At 45.5% G+C, this 17,376-nt stretch overlaps 1 long non-coding RNA gene across 3 annotated transcripts in view; it reads left to right on the top strand.

Annotated features, from left to right (window-relative positions):
* The window catches only part of LOC133626473 (uncharacterized), an 81,727-nt gene that overhangs the window by 43,074 nt on the left and 21,277 nt on the right, over window positions 1-17,376 (top strand). For 2 of the 3 annotated variants that reach the window (XR_009819545.1, XR_009819543.1), the window contains 2 exons: window positions 11,431-11,599; window positions 12,679-12,792. This is a non-coding gene — a long non-coding RNA (uncharacterized LOC133626473). The remainder of the gene's footprint in view (window positions 1-11,430; window positions 11,600-12,678; window positions 12,793-17,376) is intronic. The other variant, XR_009819544.1, reaches the window with a different exon arrangement.

Below are 17,376 nucleotides of genomic sequence, written 5' to 3'. Positions count from 1 at the left end.
AGCAGGTCTGCAACACATTTTCCCTGAGATAGAAGCAGAGCAATTGCTTCAGTGCTATGACTTTGCAGCTGTAATGGCAATGTGTTAGGTCTCTCATTCTGGATCTTAAAGAACAACCTGCTCAACTTGTAAATAACATGTACAATTAAATAGGGTGCATTTTCCTCTGCCTAAAATGGGTGACACACCCTAATGAGGCCAATTGGAAGGTTCATGTTCCTTTTAGTAGCTTTTGCTGCATAACTGAATAGATCTGATTTATTTACAATATATGCTCATAGATGCAGGACCTATTTTTCTCTCTGACACTCTGACCTGATATTCAACAGGAGATGCTTTCACTTGCGTACTTTTTAATATTAGCATCTCTCTATGTTGCTAGGAGCAGCAGCAGCACAAGCCTGACATCCAGACTTCAGCTGCATGTAGGACCAAGTGACACTGCCCAATTCCATCCCACGATCAGGTCCCTGCTGCTCTTTCCCTGCAGCTGTGGACGCCATGTGAGAAAGTGGTGGCAACTAAACAGGAAACCTGCCTAGATCTAGGCATGACTCACTTCTTGGGAAGGAAGGAAGTAGTTTTGACTATAATATGAATGTAAATCTATTATCATTATCTTTCAGACTATATACTAATTAATTTAGTTATCATACAAATAATTAATTACATAAAATTATCCAAGAACTACAGAAATCTGAAATTTTTCTTCACTTTTCACTTGTCTCCATTGAGCCAGAGCTGCAGCTCAGAAATATTAATACAAAAAAGGAAGTGACTTCTAGAGCTAGCATATGAACCAAGTTGCTGCTTGAGGAATAACATGTAGCACTGATGTCCTGCAGAGCAGAGGACTGTGAGTGCGAATCCCTTCTCAGCCATGGCAGCAGGGCAGCTGATGAGCTGCTTCTAGTACACACCTAATGTGTGTGCTCACGGGTGTGCATCCTGCAACCTTGTCCTTCTCCCTAATTCTTGAATTCTCATTTTTGAATGGCCCAAATAAATGAACAAATAGCTCTTTCCATCTCAAATGATGAGGCAAACTCGTAATAGCATCCCTCTTGCCTCCAGCACAGTGGAGATTCAGCATGTAACTGACAGTCCGACTTCTGTTTCTGTCTTATCTGTCCTTCTGTCATATCCTGCCTGTGTCTTTGTTTGTCCATTTCTAAAGTACTGTGTCTTGCACATATTCATGCAATGGTGAGGGTTAATGATGGTTCCCGTGCCCTGGCATTGAATATAGCACTCCATTTTGTAAAGTGGTGGTGATTTGCAGACAGACAACCTCCTTCCAGGTCTGTTCCTGCCACAGTAACTCCCCGGAGCAGCAAGAGTCCTGGCAGAGATGTCAGACAGGCTCCTCATGTGTGCCAGGCTACCAGAGCTTTTCCTTGTGGGGCAGGGATAGGTTTGAACAGGAGATGATTTTATGATTACTTCAGTCAAGAAAAATCAGGGATATGAATCGCTGAACTGTCATCAATTTCAGTGACTGCAGAGCTCAATTAAGCCTCTAATTTTAGTTTCATGCTAATGCTATTGTCAGCTCTCTCTCTGAAGCAGGTGGTGCAGTTTTAGACACAGCTCCACGGCTGCTTTGAGTGGATTGTCTAGTTCCTGGAACCTGACACCCAGCAGGAGTATTAGGACAGCATTTAGAAATGCTTTAAAAGGTCTTGGGTTTTTTGCACTCTTTCTGGGTGGTCACCCCACCATTGCCCCACTGCAGCCCCACCACAACCCATGTAGACACCAGCCCTGGTCATGGAACAATTTCACCTTGACCAACTCCCTCGTAAAGTTTGCTTAGCACAGTTATATTGGAGCTCACTAACTTATAAATCTGAAGGAGAGAGGTTGTGAGTTTCCAGAGATACATGCTGCTCTGGGCCCTACCAGTGAGAGGAAGGACAAAAGTGTTCCTGGCATAGCAACCGCCTGTGGGTCTGCAGTGTGTCCCAGGGACATGCCAGGATGGGAGGTGTCAGAGCAGAGGACAGCAGGTTCAGCTCTGTCCCACTGCTGCTGTGTACCCAGCACAGAGTGGTGCTCCAGTGGCACAACATGCCATGCAGCCCTGCTGCAGACTGCAGCGCCAGCCCAGCCTGCCAGAGAGCCACCGCCACTGCCAGGGTGGGAATCGCACCTGCGCTGTGCTTCACAGCAGTGCATCTGCTCACAGGTATTTCTGCTTGGCTTTGTCTCCCCTGTGTTAACCCTTATTGATCTTAAACTAGCATAGAAGTGCTGCCTGGCAGGGTAACCTAGGCCCTCTAGAAAACACCTGGATACAACTGGGCTTCAGAACACAGTGGGGAGGTTTGTTCTTTTCTGGAAGATGCTGAACATGTAGTTGGGAATGCATGGGAGATGTGCCCAGCATCCCTGCCAGGAGTGTTCAGCACCAGTATCCTTCAGAGCTGTGGGGTGGGAAAACTTCCATAAAACAGAGATGTTTATTTAAACATTTGTATTTAATGTTAATGAGCTCTACCCACAGTGTAGATTTTCTGACTTCAAAGACTGGTTGCTGAGGTAGCGCAGCTGAGGTTTATTTGCAGAGAATTGTTATTCTCTAGTGAATTTACAGGTATGAACACAGCATCATGTTAACTGTTAACACTGGTTTTGGCTTCCCCATTATACTCTCAGCCATCCTGGAGGCTGCACACACAGGCCACAATTGCCTGTGGACATGAATTGCCGTAACAGGTTTTTGAAGCTTCATAAATTTCCACTGGCTTACGCTGTTTCTGAGATGAGTCCAAGATGGTGGCCACATATAAGTCCTCACAGCTCCTTTTGAAGGTCTGAAGGCTTTACTTTCCAGGAGAAAAGCTTATCTGAGCATTATTTGTGCTGGACTGAACTTCAAACAAAATTGCTGCTAGGAACTGATGGTAGACTATGTATAACACTAGTGGTATGTAGTTCAGCCCTGTCAAGGAGAGAATAATCCCCCATCCTTAAATATACTTTCTATTTATGTTGGCAGTGTGCAGACTTCTAGGGATTTTACCAGTTATCCCCGGCATGACACTTCAAAAGCGCCACCGAGGAAACATCTCTGCAAATCTCTGTGTCAGAACTCAAAAAACAATGTGAGTGGCCAAATACATGTCAGCCTGTTGGGGCTCTCAGTAGAAGAGTGTTTAACAGGAAAATATTTAGAAAGTATTTTTTTACTGTCACACAGACCTAGAAATTGTGTCAGCTGAGGGGATGTACCAATTGTTCTTGCAGCTTAATCTTCCCTGCTTAATTTATTTGTCATGTTTATGGGAATTCCCAGGTGCCAAACCAAAACTTTTCCTAATGTTTCTCTAAGCTTGAACTAACAGTTTAGCTGTCAAAGAATGGTCAGCACTTGAACAAAAAACATCACCTGGTTTTCATTTCAGGGTGACAAGCCCACTGTGTGATGAGAGGAGCTGACAGGCTGGGGCTGTGCTCCCACACAACGGCTCTGCTCCCGGAGCAACTGCTGTAGGTGGCACTGCTGGTACAACCCCCATGTTCAGCTCCCACATTCAGCCCCCGCATTCAGTCCCCCAGGGTCTGCACTACTGTCATCACAGTCACACCTTCCTCAGATTTGGCCTCGAGTTCTGGTTCTGGCGCCGTTCCTCAAACACGAGCGAGCCGCATCTGCACCAGCGCCGGCAGCAGCGTCACGTTTCCTCCTCCTCTGCACAGTTGTTTGCAAAAAGCAGCTCATGGTGTTAGTGGAATCAGATGTTTTGTAAGTTTTGGAAAGGAGAGACCTGGTGTTACATACCCTCAGTTTGGTAACTGTATATTGGACACTATTTACATTTTCTGTTTTCTTCTGAAGAAATTTCCTTGAAATGAAATCAAACTTCTGTCTGATGAGAAATTCATATCGATTCCATTTGTTTTCATCTCAAAACCAAAGGATTTTTTGTGTGTTTTTGTTTGAATAAAACTCCAAACAAGAGTCAGGAACATCTTTTTTATTTAAGTGAAACATATAGCCATTCCTAGACTCAGTAGTGTGTGGTTTGTGAACCGGCTTCAAAGTCAGTTTGTATTTGAAGTCTTTTCCCTGTTAAGCTGCATTTTTCAGCTAATACCTCAGGAACCCGACTCTCTCCAAGTGTCAGGGTCTCCGGGGAGAGGTCAGCAGCTCCCAGGGTGGTTGAGCAGATTGGCCATGAAGGCATCTGTATTGCATTAGAGGAAACGTGATCTTCCTGGATGCTGTACAGCCCTAGCACAGCGTAGGGAGATGCAGGGTAACGCTTGCTTGAACTGAAACATAACAGAGTGTTTCAGAATAAATTAAGAAAAATACAGTGGAGTTGGTTGCTTCCAGTTTCTCAGAGAAAAAATGAACAGTTTCAGAAAAACATTGTTTTTCCACACCATTTTGTAGAAGCTGTTGAGGATGCTGGGCCACTCAGTAACAGCAGGGAAGGCTGCTGGTGACTGTGCCAGGAAGGGACGGTGGAGACCTCCATGGAGACCCCCATGGGGTTTTTAACGTTGGAATCCAGGGATCTGGCTTCTGGCATTCTCTTACTTTGTCTGGTGCAATCACCACAGGCCTGGTTGGAGTTAATTGAATTAAAATGGGAAACTTGCCAGGGACTCCAGTTATCTTGGTTCAGTCATTAGCACAAAACCAGTGTAAGGATTAACTGTTTACTGGCTCGGGTGTTAGTAGTGATGCCAGCCAACAAGTTACTGTCTTGTTAGAAGCAGAAGAGACAGCAGCCTTTCTGACTGATAATATACATAACTTTTTTGTTAAATGCAAGTATTCCTCAATGGAATAATTCTGTTCTCTTCCTCACTTTGAGTAATTTGATGTGTTTCATATCTTCTCAGTTGGCAACCTGCACTTGCATTTTCAGGGGTTGTGCAAACCTATGAGACAGATTTACTCCTCTTTCTGACTGATAGTGTCTCTGAAAGTGACTTTTCAGCCCTCCATGGCTGGTGGATGGTGCAGGGCTTAATGCTGCAGCTGCCAGCCTGAGTCACTGGTCCTGCCCTTTCGCTGGTGTCACAGGAACTTTGCAGGGAGAGGAGGGAGGAGTTGGGATTTTTCATTCTGAGAATTATTGCTTCAATAAATTTAAAAAAAAAAGATTTAACTACTGCAGGGAAGTGTGAGGTTTTGCTGGTTTGCATCCTAGATGAGAAACTCTGGTCTTCAAAGTCTATACAATCGCTGAGGAAGCAATGGAGAAAGTAACACCCTTGCAGGCCCCAAGAGACCCTCTGTCAAATCAGGGCAGACTGAGCATTCCTTAAATGTTTCTTGAACTAGGGGAAAAAAACCCAGACTTGTTCCTTCTCCTGCTCCCCAGCATTTCAGGCTTTTATTCTGTTTGATAAATAAGCATACAGGAGACAAGGCCAGTTCATGCAGGATGCCTTCCTGGGAGGCTGTTTGCCTGGCACAGAGCTGTCCCAGTCTCTGGGGACTGCGTGTGTGTTGCCGGGCTCAGGGCTGTGGCGCCCGTGGCAGTGTCCACATCCCATCCCACCCGCAGTGCTCGCTTCCTCTGGCCCTCCTGGCAGTGAAGCACAACTGCTTTCTCGTGATAGGCAGCATTAATTGCAAGCAGAACTGATGGCTGTATTATACAAACTGCTGAACTCAACCATTTCCCTATTTCAGGGTTTATGGGGGATGGCTGCAGCCAGGCTGTCAAAGGGGGGTTGGGAAGAGTCTCAGAAGCAGGCCAGCTGTCCCCACAGCTGGAGCATATTCTAGTCCTGCTGCATGTTGCACATAAGGTCCCTGTAGTGGTGACTTGGTAGACATCAGGCTAAAGCACCACAGTCCCTCTGGGTGAGTCTGAGCCCTGTGTCTCTCTGATGGTGAAGTCCTGCCAGGAGCCACGGAAACTGTGGCTCCTGTGCATGGAAGCTTGGTGAGAATAGCATGGAGTGGCTCCACATCAAGCCCTCGACCTGGGTTTCTTAATACATTCATTCTTTCATGAAACACTTGTTAAAAAGCAGTCCTTGGTGCAACAGGCTTTGCAGTTAGCTGAGTCCACGATTTGCAATAGTAGTTGCAGTGTGTTCTGAGTGTTGTGAAAGGCCCTTGCCTTACGGAGTAATTTCAAATTCTTCTTCACGGGTCTTAAACAATTTGGAACTTTTAAACTAAATTCTTGTGATTTAATATTTATTGTTGAACTCAGCATGAGATCTAGAACAAAGCCTAAATCCAGGGATGCTCTTGACTTTAGCAGTAAACACTGACAGTATTTTTAATATATACTGTATTTTAGTGGTAAATGCTTAAAATTCTTCTTGTGTTTTGCATCATCAGCTCTTTCTCTCTCAGCTGTGGTTAGCCCTGGATTCTGCATTGGAAGGAGCAACATACAGAGATCTAAGATTTATGATAAGGGTGGCCTGGCCTGGTCTCATATGTGTTTTGTAGAAAAGTATAGAGATTTTCTGGCAATGTCATAGGCTTTTCTGTTCTGCCCAGTTCCATCTGCGTGTTAAAAAAACAAAGGATAAAGACCACAACAGTCAGTGGCGTAAGTCTAACACATGTAGCAAACAAAGAAACCTGTCTGTGGTTGTACTGTATACCCCACTGCTCTGGGAAGGCCGTGCCAGTGCAGCCTCACACAACATGCAGCATCCTGGGAGGCAGCAACTGTAGGCACAGCAGTGATGTTCTGACACACCAGCCTCAGTTACACCAGCCTGTGAGCCCCAGAGGCAAAGCTGCCCTGGGACATGAGCCTATGGGGACCATTGTCTTGAGTCCCTTCCACACGGGACTGATACAGCGGAGCGACTCTGTCTGTGCAGAAGGCATGTGAGAGGCTGAAGGTGGGTCTCAGTCCCACTGGGAGCTCCTCAGTGCAGCAGATCAGCTTTGCCCTTGTGGGAGGCTTCTCACTACTGACTTCAGGGGCTGTAGCTGGAGCCAGGTTGGCCACAACCTCCATGATGGAGAAAAAGTGGCTGCCTCTTTCATTTGTGCTTGCAAGACTTTAAAAGGACTCAGTTCTCACCTTGTTGGAACCTACCTGTCCAAGAGGACCAATTTCAGTCCCTTCTGGTGTTGGAAAGTAGTTTATTCTCATGGATAAGTCAGAATTAACGTTCTCCGTGAGTTCTGTGGTGGTGGGAATGTGGTTCAGTACAGGATCATCGTGGTGCTAACTGCCAGCCTAAGGCTATGGGCCTTTACCTGGGGTCCAGCCTGCAAGGGTTAGTGCAGCTTCCAAGGCACAGTTGTTAATTTCTCTATACACTGGAGTATTACCAAGACATGTACAGGACTTGGGCAAATTCAAAGATCCACAAAATGCCTTTTGTACTGTTTGACAAAATCACATAAATGTTTCTGTTGTGTGAAAGATCCCTGGTGTTCTGCAGATTCCAAAGAGAAGTGCGCTCAAAGCAGTAACTGCAGTAACTGCTAAACAGAGTTATAACTGCTTACTGAGAGAACACACTACACATTACACACTGTAATGATATAAGGACAGAGCTAGTACAAAAAATAATCAAAATGAGACAGATGAGAAACATTATGCTAGGATTTCCTCAAGGGTAGCACTTAGTAGTTCTTTGCTTACAGAAATGTATCACAGAAGGTTTGTATCAACGTAACGTTAGTCTCAGTTATTTGTGCAAGAGGAGATAGCCATCTCTTTTTGGAATTTCACAGAGAAGCTGATCAGATATGAGAAATATGGCACAGAAGTAATGAGAGCCTTCAAAAGATGCTCTTTGTCCCCAGACCTTTCTCTGGAGAATGCAATGTCCTGAGGCGACACTGAAACAACGGTTGTCTGTATGAAGTGGAAAAGCAGATACGTTCAAATTACAGTACTAAGGAAGGTGCAGAGCTCACTGTGGTGCACACTATGACCAGCACCTTACAGTGGGTAATGAACAGCGACCTCTCACACAGACAGCAGCCCAATGCTGTTGGGATTCCCGTGCCAAAGCGTTCCAGCTCTTTCTAGCTTTTGGTTTTAATATTGCCCTGTGACACATCCAAGTATTTTAACACCAAAAGTTATCAGCTGGGGGTAAAACACCTGCTTTTATTTCTAAGCAAGAAATCAGTGATCAAGACAGGACTGGAAGAAGATAGAACTGGATTTCAGAGGAATGAAAAGGCCGTCAGTGATAGAGCTGTCTTGGAGGCAAAGAAGTCACAATGTCTTGGAGGTACCATAGAAGCAGCCTGAGAGTGCCCATAACTTTCCAAAGCTCGGTGTGTTTGCCTTTGTCCCATTGTCACAACTCTAGGCTGTAAGGAAAGCTGAAGTGTGTCTGCAAGGGAGTTCTGGTAGAGAATGAGTTAAATGTTTAGACTGCACAGGAATTGGACTGTTACAGTAAAGAAATTAAGAAAAGGTGAAATTTAGTAGCTATCCTTTTCCTTTTAGCAGAAGTGATTCTTCAGGTTAAGCCACTGCTTTGGCATCCAGGAAAAAAGCTTCCCAGTAATCTCACTTGGGTAGCACAAGTAATCCTTCCACATCTCATCCTTTATATAAAACACAAACTTCCCTTCTCCTGAGCAGACTTGTTTGGGTCGAGGACTGCATCCAAGTGTACAAAACCCACACCCAGCAGCATAAAGCCCTGTTTCAGCTGGGCTCTGTGAGTGCTGCTGCAGCACAGGCAAGGCAGCGCAGCACTCGCTCGCAGCCAGCACAGGGAGCCCAACTACCTGCCCTCAGAGCCTAGCTCTGAGCCCTTCTGTAAACAATGTGCTCAGAAGCCTGCTGTTGTACATTAATACATATGTATAAGAAACATTAAGCTCTAGGTATTAACCATGATTCTGTTAGGCTTCAAATTAGAAATGCTTTGAGTTTTCATTTGTATTCCAAGTCTTTTCTGAAAGCTGTAAAAGTTTCCCATAAAAGGGCTGTTTTCAGCTGTAGTGCCTGGTCTTCCCGGAGGGTGCAGTGACGGGACGGTTGGATGTGCCGTCATACCTAGCTGGTCATGTTAGCAAATTCTTGTCTGAGAAGAGGTGGCAGATTATTCAGCCATCTGAAGTAATCCAGTTGGCAGGAGAGCAACTTAATTCAATACACAGAATTTAAAAACAGTTGTTCTTTGTGAACTGCCAGATTCTACAAAATTAGCTCCAGCTCTGAAGGAATTCATCTCCCTGTACTACCCCCGTTCTGTCCTGCATGTCACTGCCTCTCCTCACTGCCGTGTTTTGTCCGGCTCTGGTTGGCACTGGAGTCATTCTGCATGTCGCCTGTGGCCATCGGCTCAGCCCTGAGCTGAGCCAGGGCACCTACACGCCCGACTGAAGCTCAGGGAGCGAGGTGGCTGCACAGGGCACGGGCAGCTCGGTGTCCAGAGCCCCTGCCCTGCCGTGCCTGCCCCATGAAGTAATTCACTTCCCTCTGGAGGGAGTGCCAGGTGTCGAAAATAAATCCTCGGCAGGAATGCACGACTCGTGCAGGCAGATGACAGAGGTCGATCTAAATCTGTCTGTAGGCAGGGCCAGGCAGGGAGGATGCGTGTCCCTTCCAGCACCGGGAGGGAAGAGCTTACACCCACAGCACTCTGCTGGGTTTTACACTGAGCAGCTTTTGCAGCGGGTTGAGCTCAGTTACCAGGAACAGGGAGCGTGCTTTGACCTGTTGTTGCTGTCATGCTGTGAGCACCAGTGACCAACAAACCCAGTGGAAGTCAAAAACACTTGGGACCTGCAGACACCTTTGCAGGGAAAGGGAAACTCTCTGTGCTGCAGTCCTAAGTCTGCTGTACTGCTGCTCCTTGCTCCCAGGAAAATGCTTGTTCCCTGTTTTTTTCCAGATCTCTTGTTTTCCCTTGTCTATTGAGGTGGATGTGAATGCAAGATGCCAGCCTGCTGCTGCTGGCAGTCACTGGCAGGGTCAGGTGGCTTCACCACTGCTCAGAGATGCTTCTTAATCTTTTCTTTTTTTCTTTTTTCTCTGTGTCTTTGCAGAGTGCTGTTTGTCTAGGCACTGACCAGGTGACCAGGTTCAAGGTTGTGCATTTCGTATCACCAGCAGCCCTGAAGCTTTTTTCCAAAGATATTTCCTCCTTTTTCCTTGCTTATGCAACTCTTTATACCTTTCCTGCTTTGAGAAAAGCATTGTTGTTGACTAGTGGATTCCTCATCAGTGGGAAATGTCACTTTGATCTATATGACCTGAAACCATCCAAAGTTTGCCCCAAAGCATATCCTGCAGAGAAAGGGCTCCTGGACTACTTACTGATCACAGTGGGTAAGGCCTGAATCTCTCAGACGTTTTCCCTCCACCCTGCTGTGCTGGCTTTCCTTTCCTGCCATATGTGTGCAAGAGATGGCAAGGGAAGGTAGTGGACAACATGCCACTCCGTACTGGAGGTCCCTACACAGTGGGCAGCTCTTGACTTCTCCAGGTCTGTGGTGCAAACCTGCCCACAAGATGCTGTTGGAGGAGCATCCCAGGAGAGCACCAGGGAAGGGGAGGAACAATGCAGAGCCCTGTGCTGTCTGGGAGGGAGAGGGCTCTGGGACTGCTTGCACAGCTGTTCTTTCTTTAAAGGCACCTTTTTTTCTTACTTTTGTCACATCAGTGGTCAAAAAGAAGGGAATCTTCCTGGTGCTGCCTGTCCTGTCAAGGCTGGCAGGGGAGAGCATCATGCACATTTCCACTGTGTTTGGGTACACAAAGCAGGAGAGCTGGAGGAAACAAAAAATGTTCTGCCCAGATCAAGTTCCTTCTGAGCAGAACTGAAGGAAGTGGGGTGAATGGACAGGCCCAGGGCAGGAGTGGTCCAGCAGCAACACGCAGTCGGAGGAAAGCACCCTGTGCCCTGCAGCAGCCTCAGCTCCTTCCCCAGCAGCATCTGAGCTGCTGTGTTGTTGTGGTGGGGAAGCAGCCAGCGAGGCTCAGCCCCATCAGGAGGAAAGCACCTCCAGCTGCTCCTGTGGACTTCTGTTCAGATTGATGAATAATGCAGACCAATGCTCCTGAAGGTCATACTAATGGAAAATAACACTTTTCCTGTTAGGCCTTGTTTCAAACTGTGTAGAGATGAGACGGTCAGAAATAACACCAATTTAAAACGAGAAGTACGAGTCTGGTTTATATATGTGGTGCCAGGTTTTACCTCCCTTTTTATGGTGTGAGCCATTTTCCCAACTGAAGGTGGTACCATTGACTGTGAGTATGGCAGAGTCTGGCTGATGGAGGACAAAGGTACACAGCGAGCATTGCTCCTGTCTCAGTGTGGCAACTGTGCTGTTATGATGTACGTCTGTCATCCACAAATCCTTTGCTTTCTTTTTCAAAGGCATCTTCATGATCTTAAATGAGCACAGATGCCACTGAAATTCTAGGCAAAATTGCTCTACAAATGTTACCTGTTTCCTTCTTTTCTGCTAATGCCATTTGATTTGTCATTTGCTCTCCATTTCAGGTCAGCTGTTCTCTGGTTGGAGTATTTTTATAGTCCACATTGTTAGAAAACCCATACATGAAGAAAAGAAAAAAGAAGTGAAACAAACTAGAGGCGTGGCCATTAATTCTTCCAGGGAAAAGATGGCCTGCCTTCTTCAAGCATCCAGACCTGCTGCAGAATGTGTGAGGTAAAAATAGAAACCAGACTTCTAAAATAAAGAGGGGGTAAAGGTTAACACAGGGGACTTTGAGGCCTAAATATAAACCATTCTGCCCCTTTCCAGTGACTTACAGTAATAGAATATTCTGCACCCGGCATGTTTTGGCCAATACCCAAAATATAATACAGATATCTGACAGCAGCTAGAAAATGTGGCATTCTCTTTGGCACAGCTGTTATATTATCCTAAGCTAGTTGCTTCCCTTTAATCCTAATTAATACTGTCTCTTTCCGTGCTGAGCCAGGTTCTCTGGTCAGCAGTGATGCCGGGGGAGCTGCTGCAGCTCTCCCCACAGGAGCCCTCTGTCCCCAGCATCCTGCTCCTTTGTGCTCCTTCTATGAGGGAGCAGCTGAGATCATGAATGAAATTCCTGGCTTCCACCCCAGCAGAAGAGATGAACATATCGTTCACTGGAGATATCCATCCTGGTACAGGGAACACGTGCTTGCCAGGCGGTGCCAGGTCAGGGCTGCCATCAGAGCGTGAGGGAGAGGCCCTTCTGCTGAATACAAACTCCTGACCTGCCTGCCAGAGCCATCCCAGCCCCTGTGCTGCCCCAAAGGCTCTTGCTCATCTCCTCTGAAGGCTGGGAGAGACACCACCAGACCTCTTCCAGCTTGGGCTGCGTTTTTGCCCAAACCACTAATGAAGGTACAAAACAGGTACCTTTTGTGGGAGGGAGAGATGCAAGCTGAGATCGTGTGTCTAGATGCCATGTTCTTTCAGGTAGCACTAATAAGGCAGCACTAATACTCAAAAACAGCACTTTATTCCCAGCATTCTTCAAATTGGGTGTTCTACAGATTTGCAAATACACACAGTGTAATAACCAGAAGTGATTAAATAATTAACTGATTTTAAAGGGCAATGTGTCTTAGACAAATGCTATATATGTGTTCCATAAACATTGCAGGTGTTATACAATATATTTTATAGTTTTAGACTGCTATTAATGGGGACAAACAACATGTTTGTAGTCTGAGGACTGAAATTATTTGCTCTTTGTTTTTTTTCTAATGATGGAATTTAATATTTACTCAAAATAGATTTCCCTGTGCATGTTATGAAATACTTAATTCCAAATGCAAGTAGAAGAGAAATGCAGCTGAAGTGGATCTTGCACCAAGAAATTAAGGCAGGCACAAAGAGAAGCGAGTGAGGTATGTCAAACAGCAGTTGTTTAACCATGCAGAAAGGACTGGCTAAAAGGTGATGTACATGCATCTCTATATGGATGTCTGACCACAACAGCCATTGTATTTGAGTGTGAATAATGATTCCTGTCCAGAGTTTGGAAATAGAATGGAGTAGAAGGGAATAGAGTCTGGAAATACTTCTGTGTGTTCACAGATATGTACAGGAAAGGAACCCTGTGTGTGCAGTGCAAACTCTGCATAACCTCTTCTAGTGTCTGGACCAAAAGTAAAGAATTTGGGATTGGGAACTCATGGCATTGTTATTTATGGGTGTTGCATTCCTAAGAGGACAGACCAGGGCTGTGGTGTGCTAGGTTTTGCAATTTAAAGAAGCCCTTGCTGTAATGAATTAGGCATTGGTCTGTTCTCCATTACGAGTTGTTTTTCAGAAAACAAGACCAGTTTATTAAATTTAAATCTCTCCTGAAATAGAAATTTTATCTAGAAAAGTCCCTCTGTGCTTTTATTCTTGGTATAAACCAAATTTGTTTACTTCTATAGTTGAACATATTAGAGCAGAATGTAAAGTTTCTTCACTATTTTAATATTCTTTGTCTAGCTTTCTATGCAGGTTGGGACTGTGTGACCACCCGTGGCTGTAACAGTTGTCAGTTCATTTAAATCAATGTTTTAGTTCCTTGTTATCCCAAAGTTTACAGGTTTGTTAGGGGTAACACCCAAATTTACAATGCCTGGAAGGAAAAGCTGCAGTACGTGCCCACCTATAGTGCTTGGTATAGGAGAAGCCCCACATAGGAGAAAGCAACCACAGATGACCAGGTTCACAAGCACTTCTGTTTGTCTGTGTCTGTCTATGTCAGAGATGATGGTTAGATTGTCGTTCATGTCATGATGCAAACATAAAGTCAGCCTTTTTTTGCAAAAGCTCTGAAGTGACTTAGAAGTGTAGGAATCTACTGAGAAGAGTATTTGGAAATCTCAGCCATTCTCAAGGCACTGGGGAGCAATCCAAATTTTGCACCTGCAGGTGTCTGGTGAAGATGGGCATCCTGGAAAGAAGGTATAGAAGGAAATCATGCAGGGATGTGGGGCAGGCAGACTCCCTGGGCCAGGGAATTAGACACTTTTACAAAGCCACCTTGTTTGTTTCCTGGTTTCAGTGGGCTTTCACTTAACAAGGAAAGTAGCTGGAAAAATTACACAGAAATATTTGACCTTCAAAAAAGGCCTCTAAGGCACAATTACCTGATGTTCACTGAGCTGGTTCACATGGTTTCCAGCCTAAGTGGTTTTCTAGATTCACCCATGTGTGAAAAGGGGTCTGGTGATGTGGAGGAGGGCAAATGGGAAAAGAAACTCCAGAGGAGGAGAGTAATTTGACGGGGGACTTTACTGGTTGTATTTTCAGCCAGGGAAGGAAGGGGCAAATAAATGTAACCAACAAAGTAGGTTTTTGCCTTTGAACTGTGAAAGAAACACACAAGAGGCCTGAAGTACCATCAGCACTGGATGCAAGCTGTTGTGTGGAGTTGGGTAGGAACTGTAGGCCACATCCTTCTGAGCTCTCTTAGCCAGGTGACACATTCTTTTTTTGTTCCAAGCACAATAATAATACTACAACAATTCTGTTTTCCCCCAATGCCTTCTCTTTCCTTCTGCCCTTGGTTATCCTGCATGCAGGAGGTCACTCTGCTGTCCAGCTGCCAGGGTTGATGCCAGAGCTTGGCCATGCTTTCTCTGCAGAGCTTCTGTGGTTTCCACTGCATGCTCCTGACCTCAGAGGGTTTAGGGCTGCAATCTCTATTAGGCTTTAGAGAAAATATTTTGTTAAGGAACTAATTCCACAGTTGGTACAAAAGTGCATCTGCTTTGCACTCTTTTCAGTGGAATGCATGTTACAGGTGGATATAACAGTATGACTTCAATAGTTTAGTCTTGGCAGAGACACGGAGCAGCATTTGTGTGCTGTCCCTGTGCTCTGAGCTGCCAGCAGCATTGCCTGGGTGCACAGCCAGACGGGCATCGTACGGCCTGAGGTAGCAACACCTGGAACATGAAGCCTTCTTGAAACTAGGGAACTGGATTTCCATCTTTGGTGGGAGAGCACGGTGCACAATTGGAAGTGCATGGTATGGAAGAAAGTTACTTCAAATAACCTTGGAACTTGAATACATTCATGAACAAGAGGTGGTCAGTACCCTTTCCATCTGCATTAGCTAACAAAAGGAACAAATCCTCTGGGACAGGATAGAAACACAAGAACATCAACACATTCATTGTACCACTGAAGCAATTTTTAATGATTTGATCAAATATCTTTGTCAAGAAAAAATATTGAGATTTCACATTTGAAATAGTGTCTTGAAAACTGAAACTCTAAATTCAGACAGATAGCAATCAAAATCTTGGAGTCCTCTCCTGATGGTGCTCCCACGGGGCACTGGAGCCACTGCTGAGGGGTGGACAGAGCCAGATGGGCTGTTGGAGCAGATGTCTGAGCACAGCTGTCCCAAAAGGCAGGAGATACTGCACCTTTCTTGATGATATGAGATGCAAAGTTTGATTTTGGATGCAAAGCATTAGACTCATGTTTCTATGGAATTTGGGAGCTTGGGAAGTGCTGTTATTTTTCAGCACGAGCTCATGAACTTGGAATAAAATTGTCCTTCGGGGACAAAATGAAACAGATGAAAAATAAATGCTCGTGGAAGGTCTCGAGTCTAAAGCAGTTTCAAAGTGGTGGTTTTTCATCTGTTTTCCATCAAGTTTAGGAACAACTGTGAGCAGGATTTTCTCCAGTTTAGAGAGGCAGAAAAAAATGGTATATTACAAATGTAAGAACCCTGGATAAGAAGATTTTTTCAAAAAGCCATTACTTTTCCTAAACAAGACATCCAGGTCAGAAGTGGTGATTTGGGAAAGTGCTCAGGGACATGGTTACAAGCTCCTGCTGACAGCATCTCCAATGGAAGACCAGTTTAGTTTCAGCTCATAGCAGCATGAATATGGGATAACGTGGAGTTTGTCAGGCTCATGTCTCCTCCTTTTGCAGGCTGAACAACATGCACACATCCATGCTCCTGAATTCATGCCCATTCTGGCACTTTGCTTGCCTGGTCCTTGAATTCATGTGTTCATCTTGGTCTGTACGAAGTGTACCAAGCTCTCCCAGGCCTACAGCAGGTAGCTGTGAGCCACAGATGGATGCCTCAACTTGCTGGAGAGACTGTACAGTCTTTTGCCTTCCTGCAGTGTCTGCTGCTTGTTAACAGCTGATCCTGAAAAGGAGCTGACATAAGGGCACTGAGGAGTGTGGCTTTACAGAAATGCACTCCCTGCATTTCTGACTCAAGAGTATGTGCTGAGTAGTTAAAACTATGGCAGAGGGACAGAAATATTTGAGAAGTTTCTACTGGAGCCTGCTTTTAACTCTCTGTAGTCCTGTGTGGAAAAGGGCTGAGGTTAGTACATGCTTTTAGCTTGAATTTGTACTTCTTCAGTCTGGGAGGAAGAATGGAAGAAATGTTCGAGAGCAAATTCCATATACGTCTTTGGCCATCTGCTAATAGCATGTGTGAGCAGCTCTGCTACCAGAAGCCAAGGAACAAAGACAGCATCATTGTGGAGAAAATTGCAGGGCTCTTACTGTGGATGGATTAGTAGCTCAGCATCCACTGAGGCTGCATCTGGGGACAAGTTCTGCTCACCAGCAGATGCGTAGACCCAAGGTAACATCACTGAAAATAGTGTGAGCCCTTGCAGGGCAGCATTGTTCCTGCTGAGCCTAAAGAGCAAGTAAGTTTCATATTCCATTTAGTGTAATGGCCTTGTTGGAATCCCAGAAACTAAATCATTTAGGGCGGGAGGAAGGACAAAATCTGAAGAGCTTCTCCACTGTAACCACATGCAGGCAGCTTCAAGGCTGCAGCAGTGGTGACAGGATTGGAGCTGCCCCAGCCCTCGAGTGCAGGTCCCTGTGGATGTGCAGCACACAGAGTACCCGTGGAAAGTGACATGTACAGGTGTGAATCCTGACTCTGACACAGTTCCTCTCCTCACCACACAGCTGGCACAGTGGAGTCGGCAATGCACAGGGAAATTCTTCACAGTATTGTTCTTCAGACCCCTGTGTTGTGCACTGGTTTGTAACAGCTGGGTTGCAGATGGGACTGGTTATCAGGAAGGAAAGTGATGAAGCATATATTGTGGCATGTGCACGTAACATGGCAAAAAAGGTCTAAAAGTGACAAGAGGATTTTTGTTTCTTTGGCATGGCCTCTTAGAAAAGACCCTGGTAAATAACACTGTCTGTAACTCTGCTTGCAGACAGCTCAGTTTTATCCTTCTCCAAGACCTGGCCCGTGATACTGCAGAAAAATGTTGTTAGTAAATCTCAGAAGTTTTATATTTCAGTGTGAAGCTGGTACAAGGACAGTTTGGTTGCTCTTGAAGCAGCCCTCACGAAGGCAGAACAAAGAGGAAAGGGAGGGTGCTGCTGGAGCAGGAGTGGACATGAAATGCAAGGAGGGTTCCTGCACAACTCACACTTTTTTATAGCCCTCTTTTCTGCTTGGAAAGCTTCCTCTG

The sequence above is a fragment of the Colius striatus genome, chromosome 12 (assembly GCF_028858725.1).
Source record: "Colius striatus isolate bColStr4 chromosome 12, bColStr4.1.hap1, whole genome shotgun sequence".
Classification (NCBI taxonomy): domain Eukaryota; kingdom Metazoa; phylum Chordata; class Aves; order Coliiformes; family Coliidae; genus Colius; species Colius striatus.
The sequence above is the reverse complement of the archived record's forward strand: the minus strand, read 5'-3'. Positions and strand labels throughout refer to the sequence as shown.